This window comes from Lygodium microphyllum, unplaced genomic scaffold (assembly GCF_053477565.2).
Source record: "Lygodium microphyllum isolate KBCC unplaced genomic scaffold, Lygodium_microphyllum_v1.1.10 scaffold_86, whole genome shotgun sequence".
Taxonomy (NCBI): domain Eukaryota; kingdom Viridiplantae; phylum Streptophyta; class Polypodiopsida; order Schizaeales; family Lygodiaceae; genus Lygodium; species Lygodium microphyllum.
In genome coordinates, this window is record NW_028229569.1 from 87,517 (window position 1) to 95,816 (window position 8,300).

The 8,300-nt window shown below is 38.3% G+C and overlaps 1 pseudogene; it reads left to right on the top strand.

Annotated features, from left to right (window-relative positions):
- The first annotated feature begins 1,080 nt into the window (after positions 1-1,080).
- On the top strand, positions 1,081-3,220 carry LOC148008679 (uncharacterized; annotated as a pseudogene).
- Positions 3,221-8,300: the final 5,080 nt, after the last annotated feature.

Here is an 8,300-nt window from a genome sequence, read left to right on the forward strand (position 1 = left end):
GATGTGGTTCATGCACTGCATTCAGATTCAATAAGTGCTATCCAGTTAGCCAAAAATCCAGTCTTCCATACAAAGACAAAATGCATTGAGGTGCAATACCACTTCATCAAAGAGGTCATTGAGAATAAGTTTGTTGATCTTGTCAAGATCTCAATTGACCAAAATCCTATAAATTTGCTCACAAAAAGTCTCTCAGTAGAGCATTTTTCCTTCCTTAGGAAGTTGATGGGCGTTGGATAAGATGACGTCTTTTCTCATCCTATTGTACTTATGTGCATTTGTACTTTGTCATTTTTTTCTTGTTCTCTCCTCACTAGGGGCACCTTCACCTTTAAGTGGGAGATTGTTGGGGATAAAGATGCATGTTCCTAGTTACCCATGTATTACTATGCTGACAGTACTCGCACACCTATACACTATAGGTGACAAGTGCCCATCATTGTTACTTCATTATTTATTCTTTTAGTGATATTTGAATAAAGAGAAGGTCAATCACACATTGTGACTGTTAGAGTTCTCACATCTTGTGTATCTCTTTCTCTCTTGCTCTTGCTCCTTCCAACATAGCTCTTGCTTCTGCTTGTGTGATTCCTCTCTAGGCTCACTCTCTTCATGTGTATTGTGTCATCTCCTTCCATAGTCGATACTGATAGAGCACTCTCCCTCTATCTCTTGTGTGATATCATCTTTCACAGTTAATTCTCTCTCTCTCTCTCTCTCTCTCTCTCTCTCTCTCTCTCTCTCTCTCTCTCTCTCTCTCTCTCTCTCTCTCTCTCTCTCTCGTGTCTTCACCTTTCATTTCCTATTTCATAGCTCTTTCCCTCTCAGTACTGTCTGTATCGCAAAAAATTAATTCAACATGGATAAACTATGTGGCAACTTCCCATTCTAGACAAATGGGCCAAGTGAGAATATGGTAAGATGTTTCCAACATTGATATTGTTTGAGGCATTGAATCCATAGATCAGACTATAGAGAGGAATTCAAATATCCCCATGATGGAAAAATGTATTAGCAAGATGGCTTCTATGTATGGTACCCCACTCCACACATGAGCTCTTCTTAAAGAGATCACCTTTGATGAGAGTGCCAAATAATACCAATGGCATAGCACAAATAAATTGTACAAGAATAGCAAGTGTTTTAGGTATTCACTAGAGAAACATTGTTGTAGCCAATTCTTGCCTTGAGATTAAAGATGACAAGGAAGTTTTGCCATTGAGTGCTTATCAAAGACAATTGCCTTGATACAATATCATCACAACTGAAGTAAGAGATCTAATGTATGCCTTTTGGAGCACAGTGCCTCAAGTTTCACCCAATAAAAATGATATACACTAAATGCAGATTGGATAAAAAGTATTGTGAAGCATCATGTGCATCTTTTTGAAGACTCTTAGCTTAATTCAAACCACTCCTATTATCTTTTGTTCCTCTATTTTGTGACATGTGTGTTATAGTCTACATGTACTACATGTCATTGTGCATATTATATTCCTTATAGAAAACTTATAGCACAACATTTATTTCCTATAGAAAAATTTGGTGTAGGAGAGTATATATTGATATGAAGGCTCTCGAATTGTACCTTATACCACCCTATGCTTCCATCTTAGATACTCAATAGAACTTTTTGTCATATTGGAGCACTATGTAATAATCTCTAGATTCCATCTTCTCTTTACTTTCGTATAAGGGACAACCTTAGAGCATTCCATCTAGTTTGGGTACTAGCATATTGCTAGTGTTGTACCAATTTGGTACTTTGTAGTGCCATCGTGATATTGTACTTTGCCAAATGGGGTGACAAAATGTCTCCACTAGTGTATTGTATCTCATAGTACATTAGCATAAATGTTTTTGTAAAGTTACAAATTTGTAATGCTACCAAATGGATCTAGTACTCTAGTATATTCCTTGGTATAGTACCAAAAGGGAAATTTGAAGTATCAAATGTTTCTGTACGCACCAAATTAACATTTTACAATACCAAATGGATATAGTATTCTAGTATATTCCATAGTATAGTAGCAAAAGGGTACTACAAAATACCAAATGCTTCTATCAAGTACCAAATTTCTATTGTACATTATCAAAAAGATCTAGTGCTCTAGTACATTCCTTAAAATGGTATGAAAAGGATACTATACAGATTCAAATTGGTACAATACGATACCAAGTGGGGGTATAAAAGGGCTCCATTACTCTTATATTTTCTATAATAGTACAAAGTACTTCTATGAAGTTCAACATTGGTAATTTGTAATACTATATGGCTAAATTACTTTGCTATATTTCATAATACAATACCATAAATTCTTTTGTAAAGTACCAAATTGGTTCTATATAGTACCAAATTGGGTCTGTGTAAAATCAAAAGGGGTAGCAAATGGGTCTAGTACTCTATTAGTTTTCTTACCACAGTACCAAAATGTTTTTGCAAGGTACCAAAATGGTTCTAGATAGAATCAAATTGGTTTTGTATAGAGCCAAAAAGAGCTATTAAATGGGTCTAGTACTTTTTCATATGTCCTAGGATAGTACCAAAATTCTAATGTAAACTCTCAGATTGGTACTATAAAGTACCAAATTGATATTGTGGATTCCCAAGTCTATACTACGTAGTACCAAATAAGGGTACCAAGATGTGTTAGCACAATACCAATAATTATTTTAGATTTAAAAATAACCTCATGAGTTTGAATGTTTAGTGGCATAAGTTGACTTGTACCAAATACTTAAAAGGTCCCATCTAGAAATACAAATGTCTCTTAGATGCTTTGAGACATTAAAGTCATAATTTGTCTAGAAATTGAAGGATTGGTATAGTATTGTTGTATATATCATGTCCAAATGCTATATTTTAAGGGGCATTTAATCTAATGAGACAAAAAAAGTTTGGAAACCATGGAAAGGATCATGCTTACACATGTTTTATTTGTTGTAGAAATGATGATCCAGGTTAATATGTGGCAAACCAATCAATATATCATAGCATCATCAATATGCAGGAATCACTTATGTATCCAAAGCCTCATGATTCAGAATACTATTTTAAAAAAAAATTTCAGGGATTGTGCTAGATGTGGAGTTGACCATGTGTCCTAATGAGACTTTAGTGGATAATAGAGACATGACTGTGAATATATTCATAGATCTTTTAACAAGGAAAGTGGATGCACGTGGGATTGAGAAGAAAAAAAAGGAGTCGGTGGTATAATAAATGAGAAGCTCTACTTTTATTAGCATGTTCTCCTCTCATCTTGTTGAGATTTTTGTAATCATACCTACTTAGCCTCTTTGTATGGAGTAGCATGGGCTCAGGACTAGAATCCCATAAGCATAGTTGGAGAAGTGCTACCATCCAATTCCTATAAAGCATTGTACTTGCTCTCTTTTCTAATGCAATGTCATAGTACTTTTTTCATTCAGTAAAGTCTCTGTTTCATTATTAATCTATACACAAGATTGTGTTTATGAGTTCAAGCTTCCATCTTGGAACCTAATTCACTTGTGTAATAGTCAATCGCATTTGCCACGCTCTAGATCCTGCGTCTTTTAACATGGTATCAGAGTGTAGTTGATTATGGCCTTAGCTCAACCTAGCTCTTCTCTCTGCTCTTCCAACTTCTCCTAACCTCAAGTCAACTCATGGTTCCAATTTTCACTCTACCTTTATTGAAGCTTCAATGGCTGCCATAGCCAAATAGGACCCTGCTCACTTGGAGGAGTTGGATACCCGCATCAAACTCATCTTGATGAAGCAGAGCCTATGGGCCATTACCATTGGAAAAGAAAATAAGCCTCATGATGCGGACTTGGTAGTCACTTGGCAAAATAATGATGATAAGGCTCAGGTCATTATCAAACTGGAGCTCGACGACAGCTATATCCACCATGTGGATAATTGTGATACTTCACAGGATACATGGAAGAGACTTGACATTTTGTTTGGTGTACAGTTTAAGTCATCAAAGTATGGTCTCTTGATTGAATTTTTTAGGCTTGAAATGAAGTTTAGCACATCACTTGCCACACATCTAAATTACATGAAAGGACTTCTAACCCAGCTTGCAAGAATTGACATTAAAATGGAAGAAGATGTTTGCATTGGTGTTTTGCTCAAAAGATTACCTCCTGAATATAATAATGTGTCAACAACTCTAATCAATATGTCAAACCGTGAGCTTGTTGATATCCAGGAATCACTATTAGAGGAGGAAAAGAAGATAAAAACTAAGGAAGAACCAAGCACCTCTAGAGATGAACAAGCATTATATGTTGGCAACATGTACAAAGGCAAGAAGGACTAGCTTTTCTGTGACTTTTGCTAAAGGACCAGACACACCGAGAAGTTTTGCCATGCCAGAAAGAGGTTCCAAAAGGCCTATCTAGTTGTTGTTAAAGAAGAAGAAGAAGAAGACCACCAGGAGAAGGACGAACCTCATTAGTCCTTCTATTCGGATATACGTTTTTAGCCTTGTATTGCCTAGCCCTAATGCTTCGGGCATAAACTTGTAAATTCCTCATGTAGTCTTGTACTACAACCTCTGTATACTTTGTGAGGCCCCTGTTATAGCCTCTAGATGTCCACCATGTTTGTGGTACCCACACTTAGCCTTTTTTGTGAGACAGCCTCTAGTGTTTTGCCATGTTTATGGTGTGCCCACACTTTCAAGTGTTGCTCTCACTAAAGCCTCTATACACTTTATACTTCTGGTTGTGATTGAGGAGGGGCATTGAGATTTCTGCAATCATACCTACTTAGCCTCTTTGTATGGAGCAGTGTGGGCTTAGGACTAGAATCCCATAAGCATAATAGGAGAAGTTCTACCATCCAATTCCTATAAAGCATTGTAATTCCTCTCTTTTCTAATGCAATGTCATAGTACTTTTTTCCTTCAATAAAGTCTGTGTGTCATTGTCAATCTATACGCAAGATTGTGTTTATGAGTCCAAGCTTCCATCTTGGAACCTAATTCACTTGTGTAACAATCAGTCATGTCTGTGTCTTCGTGAACTCACTCTTTCTCTACCAACCTCCATAGCTTTCGCATCTGCCATGCTCTAGATCCCGCGTCTTTTAACACATCTTACGTGTTTCATCAAGCACAACTTCATTTTCTGATGGCAACCAAAGTTGTTTAAAGAGTGCTTGATGAGGTTTCCATATGATGTTGTTGTTTTAGTTATTGATTTTTTTGCAAAGAATTGCTCATTAAGCTGTAAAATGAGAAACAATACATGCACTAGTGGTCTAACCAAGTTACGATACTTATTCACATAATTTATGTCATGAGCATTGGAGAGGTTTTAGAAAAGACATTCCACTTTTACATATCTAATGACTAGTTGCATGATGCTCTCTTTTACAGAGGAAGATGATTAAGTTCTATTTTGAATCACATATTTTCAAATTTGGTATTTGCATTGAATCATTGCAGGGAATGGTCTTGTCAAACTGGGATCCCACGTATGCCAAAATAAAATAATATTAAATAAGATCGAACCCCAAAGAAAAAGTCTCGATATTAAAGAGACAATTAGCCTATAAGATCATAACTAATAAATGTCAATAAAGCACTTTATGAGGCTTCCAAAAATCTCATATAGAGGGGAGCAAATGGAATTAGATACCCTAGAAATAGAAAATGTCAATTCTTGTAACTATTTTGGGAGAATGAAATAGCAAGTATGAAGATAAAAAAGAGTCTCCATGAGACAAGTGACTGAAATAGAAAGTTCATTCTTTATAGCATTATGGAATCACAGACATGGCCACAAGAAGTCTAAGACACAGCCACTAGAGCCCAAAAAGTGCTAAAAAAGAGAAGGTGCACCTTTGAATGTAAAGGTGCAACCAAAGTCCTTGTAAAAATGCACCAAACTCCCTCCTATGCTGCAAATTGTAAGGGTGGACGAATGGTAGAAAGGAATCTAGAAAGATAGGAGGACAATAGGAAAGACGGCCTACTAAGCCATGGCCGGCCATGTAAAAAAGGGGATAACTACCCAAAAGGGATAAGGGTTTTGTATATAAACTCAAAAAGTGAATGAGAAGCTCATTCTTTGGCGTGTGTGCCGAAAGTGGTCTCTTCTTCTACTCTCCTTCTTGCTTGCTTGTGTGTGCTTGAGAGAGGAAGTGCGAGAGTGTGAGGGAGTGAGCGTGTGAGGTGGAGGGATCAAGGAGAAGAAGCTCTCCATCATCTCCTCTCTTCTTCTTCTCTTTTCTTCTTTTCTTTTGTCTTGTGTGCACCTATGGAGGATGGAGCATGAAGGTGGAGGCTTGAGGTTGCTTGAGCTTGCATCTCGAATCGTGGAACTACTGGGTTGCTTGGGGGAGGAGGCTACTCGTTTGGGCATCAAGGTAAGCTCATTACACCCCCATAGGATCAAAAGTGAGTTAGCTAGGTGAGAGCTAGCAATTTTTGCTCGCTTGAAATGCTTGAAGCAATAAGCAGTCCATGGGTCTTGGCAGTTGAGCATGATCTTGCACAATAAATGAATTCAATAGGGATCCATAGGACAAAAGAGAACAAGCTGCTAAGGAGAAGGAGGCTGACCAATCCACTCAACAACAGCAAACCTCGAGTGAAAGGAAAGCTAGCAAGTAGCAAAGCTCAGAGCTGTCAAGCCAAGTTGGAAGAAGGAAGATCACACTGAAAATCCACATTAAGAGAAATTGTTCCACCTTTGAAGAAAACAAAGAGTTGTAGAGGATGGAAGAGGAATCAAAGAGGCTTGAAGAGGAGTGCAAGAAGAAATAAGAACAGGAGGAGGAGCAAATGAGGCAATAAGAGGAGGAAGAGATAGCATTGGCTATCTTAGGAGATCAATAGATCAACCCTCCTGCTCTCAAGAATCAGCAATGATGAGCCCCACTTAGGAAGATATGACAAGCAGCACAAGTGCTAAGGCAAAATAGACAAGCCAAATGCCAATGGTGGGACAGAAGGCAAGGAAAAGGCCCCTTTACACACAATCCCACCTACACAGTCACACCACTACAAGGAACTATTGAAGGAGTGGTCAATGAAAGCAATATCATGGGTTGGGTGTAGTATTTAGTGAGCAAAGTGCAAGAAATTGTGCTTGCACCTAGTGAAGGAGCCCTCCTTGTAGGAATGAACAGGCTAGTATCAACTATTTTCATTCCTTCAACCATGCGTAACACTCAAGAATACAAAGAGTGGTAAAAGAACTTCAAAGCCAACTCAACAAGATGATTGAGGAGAAAAAGGACATGCTTGCAGAGCTAGAAGAAGAGAAGAATGCCTTTACAACCTATATATAGGTAGAAAAAACAAGAATAATGACCATCTTAAACAACATGGAGACAATTGCATTGAAAGATGCCTTAAAGGCCAGGCAAGGAGAAGAGAGCTTAAAAGATATATATGATGAAGAAAGAGACAATCATATAGCCCTAGAAGAAATGTGTACCTTCAACTCTAGGGAAAACAAGTGCCCAGAGAATGAGGACTTGAAGAGGCAAAGAGAGGAGGCAAGGAAAGGGCTGCATAAGGTAAAGACATGAAAAGATGAGGAGGCTACGAAAGCTGGTAGAGCTGCAAAACCAACTTTCAAGAAGCTCTTCATGAACATGCAATAATAAGGGAGCAAGTAGAGCACCAAAACCAAGAGTAACAACAAATTCATATATTGTGGTAGGACTAGGAATAGGTAATCATTACTCTAGCCTAGTACCAAAATCAAGGGTTGGAGTAGACGAAAGAGAAAGCAGAGGAATGGGAAGCCAAGAATGAGGATAGAATCAAAGACTTAGCTTACAGATTGGCCCATTCAGAGAGTGAACACATCATGACAGAGAACAAAGCCACAATTGTGGAGATAGGAATGCTAGAGCAATAACGAGCTTTTTTGAGCATAGTGTTGAATGTCATGCAATCAAGAGAAGAAGAAACACTTGAGGAAGTAAAAAGAAAATTAGAGTTGGCAAGGAGAGTGTTGCAACATGGGCTCCATGCCAAGGCACGCAAGCCTAGTACTAGCTTGGGAGTGGAGGAGCAACAAGCCCATCTAATCTCAGCTAGCTTAACCTTGCAAGAACTAGGATTTGGGGAGCCAGAGAAACAACTGTAGTTGCTTCCACAAGAGCTGATAGAGCCGATCTAAGAAGAAGGGCCAAATTTTGAGCATGACCAAGAATAGGAAGAACAACTGCATGAACCCAGCCCCCCTGTAGCCATAAGCACAACTAAAAGAGCAAGGGGAGGAAGCCATGCCACCCAAAAGGATGGTGGAGATGAGGCACAAATGTAGAGAGTGGGTGGAACTAA